The sequence below is a fragment of the Rhinolophus sinicus genome, linkage group LG06 (assembly GCF_036562045.2).
Source record: "Rhinolophus sinicus isolate RSC01 linkage group LG06, ASM3656204v1, whole genome shotgun sequence".
NCBI classification, from domain to species: domain Eukaryota; kingdom Metazoa; phylum Chordata; class Mammalia; order Chiroptera; family Rhinolophidae; genus Rhinolophus; species Rhinolophus sinicus.
Genome location: NC_133756.1, coordinates 98,929,690 through 98,954,227, shown reverse-complemented (window position 1 = coordinate 98,954,227; position 24,538 = coordinate 98,929,690). Strand labels below are relative to the sequence as shown.

Here is a 24,538-nt window from a genome sequence, read left to right as displayed (position 1 = left end):
ATATGACCTTTATTATGTTGAGGTATATTTACTTTACACCCATTTTGTTGAGTTTTTCTCATAAATGGATGTTGAAATTTATTGAATGCTTTTTCTGCATCTATCGAGATACTCATATGACTTTTATCCTTGTTTTTATTAATGTGCAGTATTACATTAATTGGTTTTCAGATGTTAAACCATTCTTGCATTCCTGAAATAAATTTCACTCAATCATGGTGTATGATCCTTTTAAAGCATTATTGAATTTTTTTGCTAATATTTTGTTGACAATTTTTACATCTATGTTCATCAAAAATATTGGTCTCTAATTTTCTGTCCTTGTAATGTTCTTGTCTAGGTTTAGTATCAGGATAATGTTGGCTTTGTAAAATGAGTTTGAAAGTGTTTCCTCCTCTTCTATGTTTTTGGAATCTTTTGAGAACTATTGACATTAATCCTTCTTTAAATATTTGATAGAATTCACCAGTGAAGCTATTTTGTCCTGGACTATTGTTGTTGTGGTGGTTGTTATTGGTATTGCTGTTGTTGGAAGTTTTTTGATTACTGATTTAATGTCTTTACAAGGAATTGGTCTTGTCATGTTTTCTATCTCTTCATGATGCAGTCTTGGTAGGCTGTATGTGTCTAGGAATTTACCCATTTCTTCTAGGTTTTTCAATTTGGCAGTGTATAAATGTTCATATTAGTCACTTATGAACCTTAATATTTGTGTGGTATCAGTTGTAAAAAAAAAAAAGTTCTCCTTTTTCATTTATAATTTTATTTATTTGAGTCCTGTCTCTTTTTTCTTGGTAAGTCTACTAGTGGTTTGTGTTTTTATTTATGTTTTCCAAGGGCCAGCTCTTAGTTTCGTTATTCTTTCTATGTCTCTGTTTTATTTATTCCCACTCTGATATTTGTTGTTTCCTTAATTCTATTAATTTTGGGCTTAGTTTGTTCTTTTCAATTCCTGAGATATAAAGTTAGGTTGTTCATTTGATATCTTTCTTTTCTCTTAATGCAGATTTTTTTTGCTATACACTTTTCTCTTAGAATCACTTTTGCTGTATCCCATAAGTTTTGGTATGCTAGATTTCCCATTTTCATTTGTCTAAAAAGTCTATTTCTCTTTTGATTGCTTATCTGTCCCTTAGTTATTCAGTAGTATGTTGTTTAATCTTCACATAGTTGGGAATTCTCCAGTTTTCTTTTTATAATTGATAAGTATTTTTATACCATTGTGGTCAAAACGCATACTTTATGTGATTTCAATATTTTACAAATTTAAGACTTTTTGCCTAACATATTTCTATTCTGGACTATGTTCCATGTGTCAAGGAGAAGAATGTGTATTTTGCTATTGTGAGATGGAATTTTCTATAAATATCTGTTAAGTTCACCTGATCTGTTGTGTAATTATAATCCAAAACTACCTCTTTAATTTTCTGTCTGGATTATGTGTGGAATATTTTAAGAAATTCATGAAAAATTTTACAGTGATATTCTTCTATACTTATTATTAAATATAAATTACAAAGTGAAAATTAAATCTGAAAAAGTAACAACTAAATTAATATATATAACCAGCTTTGTTATAAGTATTTGCTGATACGGTAAACAGCATAGTAACTTCTGTATAAATAAATAGGGCTTTGATATAAAATATTTAATAAGAAAAGCAGATATTGCTCAAACAGTGGAAAGTTAAAAGAAAGATAATTTGTAATCACAATAATATATATTCTTTCTTAACAGGTGACTTTAAAAGATTGCCATTTATTACCATTCAGAAACTACTGAGCATCATTTTTGCGTGACTACTGAAAAAGGATACCTTTACAGAAACCAGTTCATTTTTGAAGTTCATAATTCGGACTCTTTTTCAGAAAGCAGGTAAAGTTTGTCTTTTATTACTCTGCTTTTAAGTTGAAAACAATGTTGAAGGAAAAAGACATTAAACTGTGTGTATCATTTATGGAATTCCTTAACAACACTTCAATGTGTCAAAGTTTAAATTTTATATACTTAAAATAATTGTTTTTATCTTCAAATTGAAAAAAAAAATCTTGATTGTGTCAGTAACACAAATACTACAAATATTTTGGAAATAATATTAATTTGGAAAACAAAATATTTTGTCTTTATTAAAGTTTAATTTAATATGAGATTGGCAAGAGCATAAAGATTGTGTAATATTGCTGAAAACAATGAGAGAAACAATACTCTGGTGTAGACTCCTATTTCATAATATCTTCCTCAATCAATGTAAAATGTGCTAGTGGATGGATTTTATACTTTTTTGACAGCTTGAGTTTGGAGACAGTGCTTTAGTTCTACAAGCAGGAAGTCATGGACAAAAATATTGCATCATCCCCACCTTAATAAGGAATCTCCCAAATGAAAGTGACTTTTGTGCTGTTTGCTCAGAAGCACCACAGTCTTATGGGTATATACTTATTCATTAACCAAAGTCATTAAATATTAATTACATCTATTTTGAATAAAAGTGACCATTGTGTAACTTAAAAATCATCCTTTAAAGTGAAGACATTAAAATATTTTAGAATACATAATTTCACACAGGTTTAGTATTCAGAGCTAAGTGGACATTAACAGATTACCTTAAATTAAATACACTGTGTGCTATTTACCTAACATACGATGTATTTTAGATAATCAACCAAGGAGGTCAATTAATTTTGGATACAGAATTTTTTATCTTTGTTTCCTAATTATTTGTAAAATATTGACAATATCATACCCAAATTCAAGGCTGTCATATATCAACCTTCTAATTTGTGAGGTTAATTTAAATTAATTGATTCAAAATATTGGATAGTATTTTGCTCAGCCTATTCTATGCTTTCACTTTTTTCAGGCTTTAAAATTTGAGTTAAAGAAGAAAAGTGACTAAATGTGAATTTGAGAGCAGTTCTGTAGGAGACTATAAGAGTGAGGAGTTTGACCAGTATAATTTTACTTTCTACCAGTCATGCCCAAATCATGCAAGGTCACTGCAGGAAATTTCACATTTTAAGTGCCTTTCATTCATTCCATTTTAAATCATACCAGTTTGTCATTTTTATTGAAAGCCCTAACTGCACCAGGTATAAGAATACTTTTGTAGAGAAAAACAATCATACCTTTTACAATTACCCAAAGACTAGAAAACAAGTGGAGAGAAAAGATAAGAAAGTAAGTAGAAAGTTTGGATAATGAAACCTCAAACCATGGAAAAATGTGAGTTCCCCATAAATTAGTCCATTGCAATAATATTATATTTTTTTAGCCAAATTTTGTCATCATAGTTCCATTTGTTACAAGAATGATCTCAGAATAGGTTACATATACAAAATAAAATAACAGTTTGTGTTCTGTCCAGAAATTACGTTTATACATTTTGGAAGGTATTTCATATATATATTATACAATAATATTTCATACAATATAACATATTGTATAAAACATTTTGTCCTTTCAGTGGAACATCTTAATAAATGAAACTTTATATTGGCTTGTTACTTCTGTGATATCTGTGACTACCAGAGATAAATTATGTGTAGATACCTTAATTGAATTTTGCAATGTTAGGAAACATCTATTTATGATTCTTATGACATTTTCAAAGAGACATAACTGAACATAGCATAGCAGCTGTAGGTGAGAGGATTTGGGATCTAATGCTTACTTCCAGATGGATGATGGATATTCAATTTAAATTTATGGTAGACGTATCAGCAGATGGAAATAGAATGGAGTGAATGTCTTTGCCACCTGTGAACTGGTGCATTCTCTCAATTACCAGCTGAATTATATTAAATTTAAGTAGTTCAACAGAATTTTAATTAATTTTTGAGAAGAAACTTTTTTTCAACCTATTAATAAATCTAGTTTTCAAGTAGAGGATGTGGAGCTTATTAAACAGTGCGGGGAAACTATGGAATCAGGTTTAGAAGAGCATAGTTCAGTCTTGTCATGTCACCCTTGTTATTGCTCTGTCCAACTAATTGGAAAGCATATTGGTACGACAGGAAGCAATCAAAACAAAGGAGACCAACTGAGAGTTCCAAAAAGATATAAGTGAATTACAATTGATGAATCTGATGAGAGTGGATTCACAATGTCACGTTAAAGAAAACCCTGTTTCATTCAAATACTTGCAGGTCATGTGTCACTACAACTAAGAACATTCAGAGGAGTCAGTGACAGTTTCATCTGGACAAAATAAACTAAATTTCTGCCACAATAAAAGGCAACATATATTAAAATGAGTCCTCAGTTCACTCTTTGAGAATGAAATATTTCATTCAATAACTTACACAACTCTAACCAGTAGGTGTTGGCTCAGTTCCAAGAGAAAGAACTTTGTTTCATTAGAGAAAAACCTAAGTGGCTCTAGGTTTATAGATTTTTCAGAACTGGCAAAAGTCTGGTCACTTAATGAAAAAACAAACAACAAAAGTAACAAAGCAAGAAAACTTCATCCTTAGTATCAATGTATACAACTATAGAATACTATAGCTGATAATAATATAGCAGGGTGTTCTCCCAACTTCAAAATTGGGAAATTTAACTTTGAACATTACTGGTCTTGAAAACTACACAGAAATTTGAAAGAAAAAGAATTATCACATTCATTAGTTGCAATATGTGCATTGTGTATATTAACAGCACTGCTATTTGTTATGATTACAGTGTGGCATCCAGAATTGACAACTTAAAATAATGGGGAGTTTCCATGCAGATAGTTTTGATTGAATATTAGAAAGAACTGCCTAACAATTGCAGTGTTCACAATAGTTTTTCAGGGGTAGTATGTTCAAATTAATGGAAATGTATAATTTCTAGCAGTCAGGAAGGCAGATGGAACAGTTTCTTCCAAATTGTTATTCAATAATAAAATCTTAATTCATTTTAAGATGTCTGTTACATTTGTATTTTGCCATTTGTAAAACTTTATTTATTTAATTTTAACTATATTTGTGGTTTTGTTTTGGAAGATTATTTTTTAATATTTTATAGGAAAATCTGTTACATAAATTATACAAAAATACCTAAGTATGTGAACCAAGATAGGATTAATTAAGTAATTTATCTGTTGTTAGGAAATATGGTATAATTTGAAAGTGTATGAATCTTTTAGTTAGCATTTATCTCTACCAGTTACAGAGGTGAGGGGGGTGGATTGAATTGAGTACCAAAGGATTATCTTTAATATAAGCTTATTCATAAAAGATATGTTGGTGAATTAATATTTCTCAAGTTGGAGTCCCTAAGGATAGAAAAGGAAATTAGGTTTGCCCAGAGCAAGAAAAAAAAAAAAAAAACAGTAATAAATTTTAGTGTGCTAATGTGACAGAGTGCTTATGTTTCATAGTGCACAGACCTTGGCTAGAATGATGTAGACATTCACAAATTGTACACATTCAAACACTGAGTAATGTGAATGTATACAAAATACCTCTTACATACTTGTCTGGTTAATAATAACTCTTACTAAATATTTCTAATGTGGAAATAATTTATAGAAATAGATACAATATTGGCATTTGGGATGTGTCATTCTTTCCTAGGATGCCAAGCTTTAAAGGCCAAGGAAGACTAAACATGGAAAACAAAAGCCGAAATTATTTTCCTGGATCAGTTTTCAAATATAATAAAGTTTCCGTCCAATCTTACTTACATTCCAGCAGTGGAAACGCTTTGCCTGAATCCTCAGCTTTCTGAATGCCTCAAGGCCTTCCTACAACATATACAAAGGGCTCTATCTCTACCAGTAGATGTCTGAAATTCACTTAGTCTCCCTGTACTAAGACTAGTATACAGAGACAAATGCTTAATAAAAATACAGACTTTTCCTTAAAATCTGTCACATTTGCTGAATGTACTGAGATGATTTTGACAAATGAAAAGATTATAGGCTTTGGAATAAGGCAGACTCAGGATTGAATCTATGTTGTAAATATTCTAGCTTTACAAATTCGGGCTTCACTGTTAGGAACATTAAGTATTCTTCAGCTTTAAAAAAAATGGATAATGTTTCATTTTGCAAGGGTGTGAGGTGAAATTAATCATGTCTGTCTGTCTATCTATCTGTCAATCTATCACCTAGCTACCTACCTACCTATACACACACACACACACACACACACTCACACACACACACACACACACACACACACACACACAGATACTTGGAGTTTGGTACCTGGAAGGCATTTAACACAAGTGCTATTACGATAGAATGAGTAATATATATTTTACCACTGAGTAGAAGAAACATTACTGAGTGTCTCATAAGATTTTTTTAAAATAAGAAGAAAATAAGGAAGAAAGACAGAAGGAGAGGTAGGGAGATAAAGAAAGTTGGAAAGAATACAGAGTAAAGAAAGAAAGAAGAAAAGAAAAAGAAGAAAGAAAGAACAGGCAAGAAGAAAGGAAGGAAAGAAGGAAGGATGGAAGAAAAGAAGTGAGGGAGGAAGGGAAGGAAACGGAAAAATGGGAAGTGGAGAGGAGAAAGAGAAAGAAATGGCAGGAAGAAAAAAAATAGATATGGCCTTTTATCTTGTCACCTAGTATTTGCATCTTAGGGTTGTTGCGGATATATGACTAACATAGAAAAGTGATTCATCAATTACAAATTACTAGAAAATGTAATACAAAAAAAAAAAAAACCTCCCATCATAATCCAAACATTAATTGATGGATTTTGTGTTAGCACATAGCACTGTTTTTCTCTTCAGTATATTAGAAGGCCTGGGGGCCTAATAACTCCATTTCTCAGAAGACCTTCCCCCATGATGTAGGATCAGGTGCCAGTCGATGGGAACCCTGGGATGTGGAAGGTGGAAGAGAAGTGTATGTCTGATCATTGTCCTTCCAGCTACAGTGATCCGAGATGGTTTTCTAAGGATCATGTACCTCAGTGCTGGACGCTATGATTCTTGCTGGAAATTATCTATAGTTTTTGCAGTTTCTAACTCTGAAAAGTAGCAGATAATTGAAGATTTAGCCATGGTCTTTTCTGACATTTGTTCATTTAGCTCTTCTAACAGTTTTTAACTTCAAGTTTCATATATATAATATTAATATATGAATTCCTTTCTGCTTGAAATACCATGTTATATTTTTATTTTCCTGACCTAACTGACAGATAAAGAAGATTCCTAAACATAAACAACCAACCAAAAAATGCACACACACACACACACACACACACACACACACACACCACACATCACAAATACATACAAAGCATAACAAAATGCATAAAAACAAAGAACTATATCATGTTCCTAAATGTGTGTAGACTTGATTTCAGAAAGTTTTAATCCTCCCTCAGTTAGTTTTGTTTTGGTGTAATTTCTCAAATTTATAAGACAGTGAGTTAATGAAACAGAGTGTACTCCTGAGTTAGAGCTCTGGAATAAAACAGAGTACAAATATTCTTTGTATCTATAAAAATTTAGTGTAGTGATAACTGCAGATGAATGGATAAAGAGTGGACTATCCCCTAAATTCTACTAAAATAGATTATCCATGAGAAAAAAATAAAAATCAGATCTCTCAGCATGCCAAGCAAAATAAACAAAAGCTCCAGTTAGATTTAAAACATAGATTTAAAAGGCAGAATTTTAAACACTAAAAAGAAAATATTGGTAATAATTTTATTACCTCAACATAAAGATTTTTTTAAACATGAAAAGCAGTCTATAAATGACAAAAGGGCAGATGTAACTACTTTTTAAGAAAAAGAAAGAAAATAAGATTATTGTGAAACAGCTTGGTACCCAAACTTTTAAGCTTTCTTTTGCTTGTAAAATAAAAAAAAAACAGACTCTGATGTTGGCCATCCATACAGATCTGGTAGAATGACTTCCATTCACTGGTTTGCATTTTACCAGTGAGATAGATTGCTATATCATCTTTAACTTTTTACCTCACTCTGTATTATTTGGCATGTGACTTCCCAGTTCTTCTAAATAAAAAATAAAATATATTTGCCCATTGACTTTAGGCTTTGTCACATGACTTGCATTGGGCAATAGAATCAGGCAAAAGTAATGGTACACCACCCCGGTGGTTAGGCCTTAAAATACATCACATATCTCCACTAACTCTATTGCCCTTTTCCTATCACCATTAAAATCAGGAAGAAAAGACATATGTGGAATAAAGTCACCTCAGGTGAACCATCCCAGCTAATGGAGCCTTAAGGAGCGGACTTTCAGCTACCCAATATATGTGAGTGATATGAAATAATTGCTGTTTTAAAGCATTGAGTTTGGGATGGTTTGTTAGGCAGCAATAGCTAACTGATACAGCTATCATCCAAACAAAATTGTGTGTTCCACTCATGCTTAATGCTCATTATCTCTAAATATGAATTTCACTTCCCTTCTCAAACTCCACTGTTCTTATTATTAACCCTATATGGCATCATTTATACTCCCAGTTTTCCTTCTTTTCATGTTCAAGATCAAAGTCAAATGTTACTGTTTCTACCATAATCTCAGTCCCTTTGTATAAAAATAGAAGCCTGCCACATAGTGACAGATATCATCAACATTTGTTCATCTGCTTTTATTTCCTATACAATACTTTTTAAAAATAAGCACTTTAATCTTGTACTAATCTGTGCCCTCTGTAGAGCTTTAGACATACTGTACTCTTAATATTTAAACAAAAAAAATAAATAAATAAATAAATAAATAATGATTGCTATAGCTGATATTCATTGTTACAAAGATATTTATATTTTATAGGGAAATTAATTTTATTTACAAATTATCCTTCTAGATTTAAGTTTTTTCTTTTCTATGGGGACTATGATTAAGGGAGAGAGTTCAAATGTAAATAATGCCAGTTAATGATCATGCATCTACAGATATTAAGTAATCTTTAGATTATGATCTATCATCCTCAGAGCTAATATGTCAAAATCTGTAAATAGAAAATTGCTACAGTAAATATATGGTGAGTTAATGAATTAGACCATTAGCAGTAAAGATTGCAGTGCAAATGATTTCCAAGTGACAGTATTAGGCTTTAGCCAACTTTCAAAAAGTGCAGTGTTATTTCATGAATGATATACTTTACTTAGCACACAGCATTTCTTTTTCCTTTAAGACATTTATATTTTCTTGAATTATAATTTAGAAATTGGCATGTCTATATGCTTTTTAGTGATTAGGTAATGTTTGGAATATAAATTGTTTGCAAAATTTCTCTGGCAACTTTTATTTTTATTTTTAAGATTTTTATTAAAAATATAGCTAATATATAATATTATATTAGTTTCAGGTGAACACATAGTTATTCAATATTTATATACCTAAAGAAGTTGTCACCATAATTCCAGCAACCATAGCATGCTATCACAATATCATTGATTATATTTCACATGCTGTACCATACATCCCTATTACTGATTTTTTTTACAGCTGGAAATTTGGACCTCTTATTCCCTGTCAGTGTTTCCCCCCCTTTTGAAATTTTTCAATTACAATTGACATTCAACATTATTTTATATTAATTTCAGGTGTACAGCATAGTGGTTAAACATTTATATAATTTAAGAAGTGATCCCCTGACTATTCTAGTACCCACCTGACACTATACATAGTTATTACCGTATTATTGACTATATTCTCTATGCTTTACTTTATATCCCCATGACTATTTTGTAACTACCAATTTGTACCTCTTAATCCTTTCACCTTTTTTACTCTGTCCGCAAACCCCCTACCATCTGGCAACCATCAAAATGTTCTCTATATCTATGAGTTTGCTTCTGTTTTGTTTGTTTATTTTGTTCTCTAGATTCTACATATAAGTTAAATCACATTGCATCTATCTTAATCTGTCTGACATATTCCACTCAGCAAAATACCTTCCAGAACCATTCACACCACCACAGATAGCAAAATTCCCTTCCCTTCCCTGGCTGAGCAATATCCCATTGTATATATGAGGTGTAATCAAATAATGTGGTGAAAGTTTAAATAAAAAAATTATTATAGTAAAAGACACACTGCAATTAATCACCGCCCAAAAAAAATACTCCCCCTTGCTTCAACACAATTATCCCATCATTCTTGCCACTTTCTGAAGCAGTTCTGGAAGTCTTTTTTTATGAGTGTCTTTAGTTGTGCTGTTGTGGCTGCCTCGATGTCCAGAATCAATTAAAAACATTTACCTTTCATGGTCATTTTGACTTTGGGGAAGAGCCAGATGTCACAAGGTACAGGATCTGGTAAATAAGGTGGATGAGGACATGCTGTAATGTTTTCAGTTGACAGAAATTGTCATGCCAGAAGCAATGTGTGACAGAGCATTGTCATGATGGATGATTTACAGCACACTTTAAAACACACCTTCTCTCAACCATAGCTCATACCTGACTAACTGTACTGAACAAGTTGAAACTTGTCACACACTGTTACTAAGGTTCAATGCACCTGTATTGAAGATCCCTGCCTCTCTGTTGGATGGCACTTGACAGAAGCATTCACTGTATTTTTTTATCACACCTTTATGTACCACCTCCTCTTCATCCATTCATCCATTGAAGGACACCCAGGCTGCCTCCACATCTTGGCCATTGTAAACAATGTAATTACAACCCAAAATGCTACTTCAAGGAGACCTGTGCATATGTTTATGCATAGGTCTCCTTGAAGTAGCATTTTGGGTTTCTGTGGATAAATACCCAGATGTGGGATTACTGGGTCCTTTTTGTCTCTTATTTTAAAGCCTGTTTTTTCTGGTATAAGTATTGCTACCCCAGGTTTCTTTCCTCTATTTCCATTTTCATGAAATACCTTTTTCTAACCATTTACTTTCAGCATGTACATGTCTTCCAATTCAAAATGTCATTTGTAGGCAGCATATGTGAGGGTTTTATTTTCTTATCCATTCAGCCTTCCTATGTCTTTCAATTGGAGCATTTAATCTATTTACAATGAAAGTAATTGTTGATAGATATGTAGTTATTACCATTTTATTATTCATATTTATATATATTACATATATACACACACACACACACACACACAGACACACACACACGTATACATATATACATATTTTCATCTTGAAGTCCCTCTAACATTCCTTGTAATATTGGTTTGGTGGTGATGAAGTCCTTTAGCTTTTTATTCTCTGGAAAGCTCCTTATGTGTCCTTTGATTTTAAATGATAGCTTTGCTTGGTAGAGTACTCTTGGTTGTACTTGCTTGCTTTTCATCACTTCGAATATTTAATACAAATCCCTCTGACTTGCAAAATTTCTATTGAGAAATCAGCTGACAGTCTTACAGGAGCTCCCTTTTAAGTAACTAGTTACTTTTCTCTTGCTTTTAGGATTCTCTATTTGTCTTTCATTTTTGCCATTTTAATTATAATGTGTCTTGGTGTGGACCTGTTTGGGAATAGCCACTATTCCTCTAGTCCTTTCCCCAAAGACCACACAACTTAGTCTTTCCCCTTATGTCTCTGGCACCCCGAAGTCACTGTCTCTCCACCAGAGCCCAGGGTGAGTGCCTGAGAACCAGTGAGTCTGTTCGAGGTCACTTTAAGAGGATGCCTGGGTTTCCTGCAGCCTTCAGTCACCTGGATGGTCGGAAACCTCACTGTTTTTCCCAGCCAGAAGTTGTGGGGGCTGCTCTTCCTGTCATCAATACTTCCTGTCACCAGCCTTGTGTGGAGCTGGGGTCCTTTACTTCTCTGAGGATAACTTCACAGTTGAGATATCTCTCCTGATTCTCAACCACCACACACAGGTTTGGGGCCAGCCCAATTCACGTCTCCACCATTCCTTTCCCACTAGTCTCAATGTGGCTTCTTCTTTACAGACTAAGTTAGAAAACTTCTGTTCAGACAGACTTCAGATGATTCTCCAGGTTGATTGTTCCATAATTTAGTTGTGATTTTAATGTGTTCACAGGAGGAGGCAAACGCAGCATTTATCTACTTCATCATCTTGGATTTCTTTTCTGGTAGCTTTTAAATTGCACACAGTGGTACGACATCTTGTGCTTACTCAATTCAATTCTTCTACCATGATTGCAAATTTTATTTTTAAAATGTAATACTTTTAATTTAACACTACATTAAGCAAGTTAATATATTTACTTTTCAAACCAGATTTTTCACATGTAATTTGCTTCTGACATGTTGAAGATGGGGGCTGGGGGAGTACTTTTAATAAAAAGTTTTTGGTCACACGTGATTTATGTGATTTGGGGAGCTATGCTTACACATAAGATGTAATTGATAGATTTCAGGAAAATGAAGAAGCTTGAAATTTGGGCTTTATAGTACTTATAAATATTCATTCTCTCTTTCTGCTTTATGCAACGGTGGAAATCTGCAAGACTTAGCTTGACCACTACCTCATAGATATAATCTATAGACAATATCTGTATTATCATAAATATTTCATACTACCTGTGTGCTTGTCAAATAGATCAGTTTTTTTTAAATAATCGAACATTTTATCATTACAACTTGAATATAAATTTTAATATTTAAAATAGTTTATATTAAATTTGCATTTGGAATGGAAAGTATTAAAGTATCTCTGAGATTTACTTGGGATAAAAAAAGAGGTGAAAATGACCTTTGTGTTGATATGTCTCTATAGCAAATCGTATTGTTCTAAGATTTCAGTGATGCATAGCAGTGGAAATAATAGAAATGAGTCAATAGACTTTTTTATAGACTGAGTTTTCCAAGTCATTTAATCTTCTCTAGTGTCTTCAGAATGCTCCAACAGAGTTAATGATAAGAAATTGTCACATTATTGTCCTCATGATGACCTGTTTGGGCACAAGATAAAAAATGCTGTTCTCCCAAATCTATGGGTAAAAGTACGGTAATCATGAACTCCTCTCTCTCTCTCTCTCTCTCTCTCTCTCTCTCTCTCTCTCTCTCTCTCTCTCTCTCTCTCTCACACACACACACACACACACACTCTCACACACCTGTGCATTGTTGTATAGTGTCATTTTATTAGACAGTATGAACTATTGAGAATGAAATCAAGAGCTGGAAAATAAAAGCAAAAATGGCCAGAGTTTGCAAGGCTTGAGTGACAGAAGGCTTGTCTTTTGCTTTCAGAACTTCTCAGATTTTCACTCACAACCATGCAGGCATCTTTAAAAGCAATTTTATACAGATATGGTAGTTGGCTTCACAATTCATGACAGATTACAAATAGAATGTGAGAACATAGCTGGGCCTCTAGAAATAGACACAAGACCATTCTTTTAATAGAGAGTTGACAGCCTCACAGTGTCAACTAGAAGAAACTGTAAGAAACATATTAAATAATTCTACATGCAAAGCACCTTACAAGTAATTCTTGAAGTAGCAAACAGCTGAGAGAATACTATAAAGAAATTATTGGATTGAGCCAAGGTTGTTCAGTCCAATAAAAGTAGGTTCTAGCCCCATATGGCTTGAGCACTTGAAATGTGGCTAGTTTAAATGAAAATATGCTATGAAAATAAAATAAGATAACTCAGTATAAAATATCTTATTAATATTATCATTTTGATTACACATTGAAATGATATTTCACATATATTTGGTTAATAAAATATATTAAAATTAAGTGTAGCTTTTTGTTTTTTCCTTTAAAATTACACACGTGGCCTGTATTTGAGGCTCATGTTTATATTGAACAGGGCTGATCTAAGAAATTTCAACAGTACCATATAATTCCTGATTAAGGCAATCAGCAGGTATCTAAGAATTGAATAATTTACTAACTAAGTATCCGAAGCTATTTTATGAGGATCAGTCATAGAATCACAGCTCTCTTCTGCCACGCTTGAAAAACTGACAGTCCCTTAGTCCCACCTATAAAACACAAGTTCTCTGGAGCAATGTTATCTGTATGGTGACCAGGCTAAAATTTATAGATATTTTTAGGGTAAATTTTCCAGATAATTTTTTGAAAGTTGTGTTAGCTTGGGTTCCCCAGCCATACCCTGATGAAAGGACATTGATATTGATAATTTACCAAAGAGGTGATCCTAGGAAACACAAGTGAGCGTGGGGGACATAAGGTATAGAAAGTCAACAAGAAGAAAAGGAATAATAATGAGAGGTGAACAGAAGAAAGTCACTGGACTTCCATCCTGCCCCAGCTTCACTATAAGGTTTCACAAAGAACCTGCCTCAGAATTGTTGTACCAAAGAGATAGGAACCTGGATGAAATGTGTTCCTCATTTGTCTGACTCATTGAGTGTTGACTTTTGGAGTGTTAAATCCCCGGGCTATTTTGAGCTGCCCAGCATTGGCTGAAAAAGGCTCCATGTTGCTAGAGAAAATCTTGAGACAAAGAAGCAATGATGCAATGCAAACTCTGAAGGAGGAGAAATGTCAGTGAGCACTGAAACCCCTCTATGTTTGTAAGTAGATTGAGGGACTATGGATTAGCACATTAACAGCATCTGCTACTGAGGTGTAATTACAATAAGGTCAGATTCTCCAAAAGCACACTGAACCCTACACCAAATTACTTCAGTAAGTGGGTGAACCTTCTTCATCCTAACTTTAGTCTTGGGCTGCAAGTAACTTTTGCTTTTAGACTCATTCTGTACTTCAATTTACTGGAGAGTTATGTCTATTCACACTTTTTAAGTCAACAAACGAACTAAATTATCAAATCTTGTACACAAAACACTAGGACAGTTCAGTCAAAAATGTCAATCAAATTAGTTATAAGGTATAAAATAGCCTAAATAAATAATTTAACAAAATGTTTCACCTTTTTGTAATGTGCTCATATCTTAACAAAGAGCCTAAGAGCCTAAGTATAATTGGTTCACTCAGAGTGCTTAAATGGCATGGCCTCAAAAAGGTACGCCAGGCAAAATAGAAATTGTAGTGGAATTCCTCAACTAATATTTATTTTTGAATTTGTCTTATATACCCACTGCTGTTGCCTATATTGTGAAAGAAATGGTATTCTTCCTGTTTATCTCATAATTGTATTTATTTCTATCAACTGAAAAATTAGACAGGAATAAGAACTAAACTTTTTAGATAAAAAATATAGAAAAAAAGAGCAATACGAAAATGATGTAGTAAGAGAGACAGTATCTTAGGGTACAGACTTCTACAGGAATTATAAAGACTAAGGTTGTAACTACATATTCAATCACTATATTTTGTATGCTTTATATTTATACTTAAAATTTAATTGTACTTAGAAAGTTATTTTAACTTAGTCATATGAGGATACTCACAGAGCATTTATTAATACTTCTTTGAGTCAGTAAGAAAATTGTAGTGTAAGCTTTTGATTATTTTTTGCTGTAATTTGTTTTGAGAAGCAGCGGTGCATTCAGTCTTTCCTAATATTTAGGTATATGAGAAATGAAGATAAGCATAATCTTTGAAAAGAATTTTAAAATGCATATGATACACATATAATTTAAAGCAGTTCATAAATATTACAGTACAAATAGTAAGTTATACACATTTTCAGAAATATATATTTATTTCTGCTTCACGAAGAATTTTAATTAGTTGATAAATATTACATTAAAAATAGTAATTTATATACCTTTTCAGAAATATCTATTTTTTTCTGCTTAAGGATTTTCAAAGAATAAAGACAAACATGTGTGAGAAATATTTTCAAGAATAGCTAACATATATTGTAAAACATTATTTGTGTTTTATAAAAAATCAAAGAAACCAAAAAGGAATAAAACTACACTAAGTTTTATGTTCCTTACTATTTAAACAACTACTACCATGTAAAAATTGAAATAATTTTTAAACTATTATATTCAGAACTCAGAGTATTGTATGTCATGTTATATGCTTTAGTTTAAATTAAATCCATGAACTTATTTATGAAAATTAAATCAATATAGAAAATTGTTTTTTCTGTTGTGTTTTACAAATAGCCCCTTCAACTTGCATTGGTGTGTTAATTTTACACTATTATTAACAAAAAAAAAATATTCGAAGATATACAACAAATATCTACTATTTAACAAAACATCTTCAAAGATATGCATATTATAAATATTATAATTAAATAATATTTATTATATAATATATAAGATATCTTTAGTCATTCGAAAATGTTAGACCTAAATATTCTAAAACTTATCTTTTCATTGAGGCTGACCAGACAGCTATATACTTGAATGTCATTATTTTTTTCTTTCATAAAATTACAGTACTAAATTGTCTTTTGGTGTTTCCCATTGAGTTGTATTAAGGGGAATAATAAGAACCACTCATACAGGAATAAGCCAGGCATCTTATCTACCACGTTTGAGAGTATTCTATAAAGGGTTGGGCTAGAGTGGGGTAATGTCTTTTTTTTCATACCACCAAAAAAAACTGTTAACCTCCTAAATAACTTCACTTTTTAAATTTTCTTTTTTTTATTTTGGTATTGTTGTTGTTCAGTGATGGTGGGGGAGGTTTTTTTTTTTTTTTTTTAATCTCATGAATTCTGTATGTAATATCATTATAGTATTTCCTTCTACTTGTCTGATAAGAGATTTAATCCAAATTACAGCCAAAGTGTAGGCAAAAACTATGCTGGATTTTATGATATCCTCTATTTTGCTTTCTTATGTGTTCTTCATATATGTGTGTGTGTGTGCGCGTGTGTGTGTCTGTGTGTGTATATATATATACACACATATATATATATCCCTTTATTTGCCTATTATTTGTCTATATTTTCATAAATTGTATCAACTTTTCTTATGAAATGTGTTATACAAATAATCTGCAAAAATCATAGTATCTTCTATTTCCCAATTTTCTAAAATATTTATCATTGTTTTATTAATTTTAAGTATTTCATTCATATAAGATACATATATGTGTTGTGCTGCTTTGAATGATCTAGTAATATCGCCATGAATAAAATGAAATTTTAAAATCCCTGCTCTTTTGAAATTGTCTTTCTAGTACAGAAAGGGAGGCATTGAATGATTCCAAATAAAAATGTACAATGTTTTGAAATGATTAATATTTTAGAAGAAATAAGTCAGAGTTAAAGGGATAGAGAATATTGGGGTTGGGTATTTTCTTTTGTAATTTTTTGTTTTGTTTTCTTTTCTGGAAGATCACAGGAGGATTTTCTGCTGAGGTGACATTTGCTCTGAGAAATGAAGGAAGTAGGGATCTAGCCATGTGGCTTTTCAGGCAGCAGAAGGGACAGTAGATACAAATGCTGTGAGGCAGGAGTGTGTTTGATGTGTTCTGGGAGGTAGTATGCTGGAGAATGGTGAGTGGAAGAATAGAAAAAATAAAAGCAAAGAGCTGGAGGGACAAAAAATAATTGAATAAACCAATGTGAAGTATTGTGAGAGATCTCACTTTTAATCTCTATGAGGTGGGAAACTGTTGGAAAGTTTTGAACTGAGGATTGTCATGATTTTATTTGATGATGGACTAGATATGACATGGAAGAACACAATAAAAGTATAAGGGATGTTACCAGTGTTTTGTTCATGGGTAACTGGAAGGTGGGAGTTGCTTTGGCAGCTAAAAAGAAGGAATTTCTAATTACTGAGATTGAGAAAATGGCAGGTTTCAGGTGGAGAGATTGAGGAGTTCATTTTCAGACAAATGTGGGATACCTATTTGACATGTAAGTGAAAATATAAAATAGGCAGTTGGATATATGACTTTGAAGTTTAAGGAAGCTGAGTTGACTAGAGATATAAAATTGGGAGTTCTGCACTGGTGTTTCATGCCAATAATCTAAAACAAGACAGGTAAAGAAGAATTATATGGCTAAAACATAGGTTGCAGGGATAAGGTGAATTAGCAAAAGCATCTGAGAGGAGCAGCTTCAGAAATTAAAGAAAAAACTGAAGAACGGTGATTCAGACACCTTGTAAGATAGCTTTTAGGAAAGAGGAAGTAAACATCCATGACAGTGGCTTCTATATGTCTGCTAAGATGAGGATTTAATATTGATTCTCTATTTATTTTAATTTCATTGTTACTTTGCAAAGAACTTTTGCAACAGAGTGATAGTCATGGTGGGAATAAACACCTGCTTTGAATGTGTTTGAGAGGAGATAGGAAAAGAAGCAAAAAGGGCAATGACAAAGAGGTATTTTTTTCTCTAAAGCAGTTTTTAATATCAACAATCTTAGTATTAAGTATGTAAAGTAAATAATTAAATGAAAGCAAATAATTGATTGCCAAAATTATGGCACCCCAATTGCACAAATCTACATTGAGCATATGTAAAACTACAAAATGTAATCCCATATCTTTTCTTAAAATTTTTATTTTCAGGCTCCAAATTTTCAGTATTTTGAGTAAACTTTTTCTTGTTGTTGTTTATTTCTGCTTCATTGATCTGCCTGGTTAGACAATAATTTATTAAAGATGTCTAACTGCTAGGGTGATTGAAATACTTGATGTCTTAAAAGCATTTGAAAAGAGCATGTATTATATTTGCATGTTATGTCTTTTGTAAATTAATATAATCTAACTATAGGTGCCATAAGAATTCAGTGTCATCATATAACTGGAGGAGAGCCTTCTCCATGAAACAATTCTTATTCTAATAAATACTCATAGTTAAATGAAATCATTTCACTCATAGATGATGATAAATAAAACATTGAATGTTGATTAATAATAGATATAAATATGTATTTCTAAACAAAATACGATATTTTTTTTCCAAAATAAAACACCTAGAATTTGCTTTCAGACAAAATGTGTGCAATCCAAATAACTTAAATTCATAATCTCATTTGATAGTTTCTATTCTATAGTTTCATAGCTTGATTTTTTCATACATTATAACATAGAGGTACTGTAGTCTGAAATTGTGAAATGATATGACATTTGTCATTCGAAAGCATAAGTGTGATTTCCAACTCTGCTACGACAAACAATATATGAAGCAAACCCATAGTCTAAGTTTCCACACTTATAAAATTATAATAACCAGAATATCTACCATATTCTAGTATGTATCAACCATACATACCACTGTGAGGTTTAGTGGGATATGCTATGACCTATAACCTACATCACATGTTTTGTATTATTTGTAAAATATGACATATTTTATCTAAAAACAGTGGAAAATAAGAGAAGGAAAAACTAAGAGCTTAGATTGAACCTCACAAGAACACCTGTGTCCTGAACACCATTAATCAGTCTCTGCTGAATTATAGAGGAGACGAAATCCAGAAACACCTTGAGTCCAGTCTCCTACATTTGGAATTCAAGAAGAATGAAATGAAACAACACACGTGAAGAAAATTTCAGTGTAAAAAAATAAAGGAAGAAATAAAGAAATTTCTTGTGTACCTAGCATCCAAATAGAAATTCCTACAACAATGACATTTGCAATTATAAAATATAAAAATAATAAAAGTGATCATTTAAATTGGATGCAAGAACACTTTGCCCTACTTTAATAAGTAGGCTACCTAAAATATGTTATAATAAGCCAGTGATGATATTTATTTGTCATGCTGATCTTTTCCATATTTTAAAAATATTTGTTAGTATCAGGAAAGGCATTGAAAAATAATGTTAAATGTCACAAGAGAGTTTTCTACTTGCTACTAATAGATATAATTTTACAGAAATTAAAAATATTTATTAAATTACTGCCAAGTGAGTGTAACTTGACTTTTAGGCTTCCACAAATTACCATATTTTGCCATGTATAATGCACTCCTGTGTATAATGCACACCCACATTTGTGGCACAAACATTGAGGGAAAAAACCTTTAATTTTAACTTTTTAATACAAATTTTTATTTGTTTACATTTAGGAACTTGTTTTTTGTTTTGTATTATGAAGGAATTTTAGCATTTACTTTTTAACATATTGTGATACAAGTAATTTTATGTAACAAATAGTTACAAAACACAAGCACTGATACAAGGTACAAGAAATTTTATGTACCCTCAACAAATTTACTATGTTTACTCATCATAGAAGGCCAAGAACTCTTTGTCCTTGCAATTTCGTGATAAGTTCAACAAAACCAATATGTATTCCAGGGTATTGTTTTGCATACAGATATCATTATTGATTTCTAGAGTTATACTTTTAACTCGTAAGCATAAATCAAAGAATTTTTAAAAAATTATATAGATACAGAATTTGTACTACCCATGTATAATGCACAACCTTAATTTTCCACCCACAAATTTGGGCAAAAAAAAATGTGCATTATATAAGGCAAAATATGGTACTTCTTATAACTATATTCAGAGACACCTGTGGGGAGGAAGAGGTAGGAGATAGGAGGCTGGATTCAATGCTCTAATAATAAACAGTTAAATACTGAGATTTTCACCTGTAATCTACAACAAATTAGAGTGATCATTTAAAAAAAATAATTTGTAACATTTTATATATCTTTTTAATATTATTTATGATGTAGGTAGATTTCAGTTTCCAGATTCAGTTATTATACTATTTATTTATATCTTTAGGGACATAATAAATATTTGGATAAAATAAATTAGAACAAAACAAGTCTAAGCTTTAATTCCAGCTATGATAACAGTAATTGTACTAAGATTGTACAGAAAATGGCTCCAGTGAGGCTCCAATGAGGACCATTTGTTAGCAGGGAAAAACATAAGAGATATACGAAATAAATAAAACAAACAACAAAATAAAAATAAAATAAAATGAAAAGGCAGTATTAGATTGCTATAACTCAATAGTAATGAAAAATGGTTATTAAAAATGTTATTAGGAAATACAATCCAGAATGAAGGCTGCTTTCATGTTACTCTGCTCTGTTCCAGTCTGAACTTATCTGCAAGAAAGACATCGGTCCTAGAGGTGGCTGGGTAAAACGTAAGCAGTGGATGATGGTTAGCAGGCATCCAAAACATTCACAGAGACATTTGGTCCACACTGACGCATGTACCTAACTCCATGGACCATGACGCACTAGGCTACTGAGGTGAGAAGGGTTGTTACTGACATTGCAGCCAAAATTATTGGACCATAAAATATGATAACATGTTTTATGTATTAATTCTGTAAACCAAAATTATAAATAAACATCATGGGCTATCTGAACCTAGGGACATTTTCAAAGCACGGACGTTTTGGACTGGACCAAATATCAAGGACAATTTGGCATGGACCAAATGTCTCTATGGACATTTTGACAGGACCAAATGTATGCAAAGGAGGAGATGATGAACCTTTATCATCTGGAAAATGAAGAAAGAAATCGGTAGTGTGTAGTCTGGGGAAAAGACTTAGAGACAGTGTGCACATTCTCAGCTGTTTATGAGAACTGCCATGTGGAAGTGTGATAGATATGCCTTATTCTAAAGAATGAGACTCGGAACCAAGGCTAGCAATCAGAAGGAAAGATATTTTAGCTCATTATGATTTTAAAAAACACACACAAAAAAATACAAAAACTATTCTGACATTTTAAATTATTTGATGTCAGTGAATGCTTCATTGTAAGAAATACCCTGCCCTTGAAAACCAATATGATATCCAAGGCTACTTCTGACACAAAGAATCTTTTATTTTGTAAAATGAAGTAGGTTTGAAATGCCCTTTAAATTCTGGTAAAAAGACTTGCACATGGCTTTAAGATAATATGAAAAGTTACATTAGTATGCTCTATATCTTTGTCTCTATTCTATCTATCTTCTATCTCTATCTCATGATTTCAAAACTCTGCATAATATATGCTATATAAAGAGAAAAAGTATTTCATAGAATGTTTTAATTGCATATTCTTAAAATGGAAAAAGTCATATGATTGATAAGTCACCAGCAATTTCACATTGCTAAATTAAATACTATCAGTCAAATAATGTGCTGGAGGTGGCAATGTAACGGTGAAGTAAATATGCAATTACATTTGAGTGTGCTAAGTGTATCAGTATTAGATTGGGAATTTAGGTTTACAAAAGAAATATTTAGAGGTACTAGGCTATGCTACGTCCATGTTTGTAAAAGCATTGCTTCAAGAAAATCCAACATTCAAAAACTATAAACTTAAAAAAGTTAAGTGGGACTCTAAAAACAACTTTCTTATGTAGAGATAAACCTTAATAAATTTACTTGACAAACTTCTCAAAGATAACTCTTTTGTGAATAAGTATACTCAGGACACTGATCTCCTCACCTGTAAAGTGCACAGGTCAACTTGTACCAGAGCATGGGAAGCATGGAGAAGTTTTCCCATCTTTTGTTTCCTGAAAGATTAGTAAGCTAGGACTTTGTCCAGTAATAATTCTGTACTTTGCTATTAAGTAATATAAGGAAGTCTGTAAAAACTTTTTATTAATTACAGTTTATTAGGGTGACAATCATTAGCAAAGTTGTATAGATTTAAGGTGCACAATTCAGTAATACATCATCTATATATGACATTGTGTGTTCACACAGAGTCAATTCTCCTTCCATCACCATATATTTGATGCCCTTTACCCTCATCTACCACCCCCCTCTCCCCCTTAACCTCTGGTAATCACTAAACTATTGTCTGTATCTATGAGTTTCGTGTCTTCATTTGTTTTTCTTGTTCTTTTGTTGTGTAAAAACCTTTTAAGAAATATATTTTGGGAAATTTTCCTTTCACTTTTTCTACCTCAATTCTTAGTTAACCAAAAACAGTAGAAAAAAAAAAAATTAGATCCCCAAATTGTTTCAGGTCTTGCTTAAAGATGCCAGAAGTTGTTCACTCAGGAAGCTTTTCTTAATAAAATTATATTTTGTGGTTTATTTTTCAAAAAGTCCTCATCTAAGAAACAGTCTTTATAGTAATGCTTTTCTCCAGTACATTAAAATATCTGTCATTTGAAAAATAAGAATGAGTTTTCACCATTCATTTTTAAAAGTGAAGATAAATATATCTAATAGAACAAAGAAAATAGGAGAAAAATATATAGTATTTATAGAGTCATAAGAAAATTTAAATCAAACATCTTAAATACAGCTCATGATAGCTTCTGCAAAAATCACTGACATGAGCGGTATACACTGCTTGGTGAGATACATGGACAAGTTGTATAATGATTAACTCTGGATACCCAGCTATTGGGATATTCAAAAATTAAAAAAAAAAAAAAGAAAGAAAAAAAAAGAAACTTTTAAAGGAGAAATAAAAACTTTTTGTTTTGTTTTTTTCAAATGTAGCTGATTGTTTGTTCCTTAAGACCATAGTATATTTTAAATCACTGCCCTTATAAGATATTTCTGGACCTCTTATTAGATGGACAAAAGAAAAGTTAAAAATGCATAGTTTTCCTTACCTGAAGTACCTGTGATGTAACAGAAAGTAACAGTATATATAGTCAGGACTACTAGATGTGGAGTCTTTCTCAGACCCATAATTGTACTATTACCCATAGTATTAGTGATTCCAAGTGTTGGTTCATTTGTATGGAAATTTAGGACTCATGCAAGCAGGGGCATAAATTATTTACATATTTGATATTTCAAATAAAGCATTAGTGAGGAATCATGGAGAAAGTCAGAAATTGTGAGATATTGTAGTTTATATATTAAAACAATATTTTCTTACTAATATACATTGAATGGTAGATTAATTTTTAGTGGCATAAATTGAATCTAAATACTCATAAGCATATATATCCTTTTCACTACCCCATTGCTAACTTCTCTTCTACAAACTATCTCAGCGGCAATTTAAACATGTCCAAACAAAAACTCATGATTAAACACACCCTCATCGTTGTGGTAGATTAAATCATTGTTCTTAATTCTTAAAACTCAAAGCAACCCAGTTATGAAGGTGTAATTACTCCTATTATATAGATAAAAAATTTGATGCTAGGTGAGTATATGTGTACAAAATCACACAACCAATGTTTATCTTATGTCTAATGGGTGTTAAAATCTGTGCCTTTCTATCACATTTCTTCTTATTGTAATTGAGGAATTATCCCACCCTTCCAAGGTCATCATATACAATTGATCAGATAATTCACTGCACACAGTTCATGGCCAAGGAGGTAACTTGAGCCTGAAATCCCATCCACGCTCCACTAGCCAAATAAATTAGGGCCTATATCTTCCCAGATGGGTGTCTTTTCCTAATTCTCAGAAAAGCTTATTAAGGCAAGTGGCAGCCCTGCCGTCCTTCCTCCTGACATAGGGCTATTCAGATCCTACCTCATAGAGGTAAATCAGTTTCCTCTGACAGATCTGTGAACACACAGAATCAATACATCCGGGTACTCTGCAATAATTATTACTCTATTTTCCTCTATAGAGCCTTATCAAAAAGTTTGGGCAAATGTTTGGCAGAAGCATCTTACCTGTGCAGGATCACAAAATCTTAATCATCTTTGATCTCATCATTGGGTGTACATCAATCAGAATACTTTTTAGGAATAAGTGTATTGAATAAACTGAAATACACTAATAAAATTACATATCTGTGAGAAATTAAGGGAAGCTATAACATTCTAAACAATATGAATTTTAAGCAGACTGAACCATCTGAATCTGTTGGTATTTTTTATATTTATAGAAAAAAATCTATGCGTGAATCAATTTTGTGT

At 31.9% G+C, this 24,538-nt stretch overlaps 1 protein-coding gene across 2 annotated transcripts in view; it reads left to right on the top strand.

Annotated features, from left to right (window-relative positions):
* Positions 1 to 24,538, top strand: part of CNTN5 (contactin 5) — a 1,268,958-nt gene that overhangs the window by 325,430 nt on the left and 918,990 nt on the right. Inside the window, exon 2 of one of the 2 annotated variants that reach the window (XM_019741696.2) lies at positions 1,738 to 1,875. The gene's annotated coding sequence lies outside the window, so the exon portion shown is untranslated. Of the gene's footprint in view, positions 1 to 1,737; positions 1,876 to 8,127; positions 8,227 to 24,538 lie in introns of those variants that run through there. The other variant, XM_074335568.1, reaches the window with a different exon arrangement.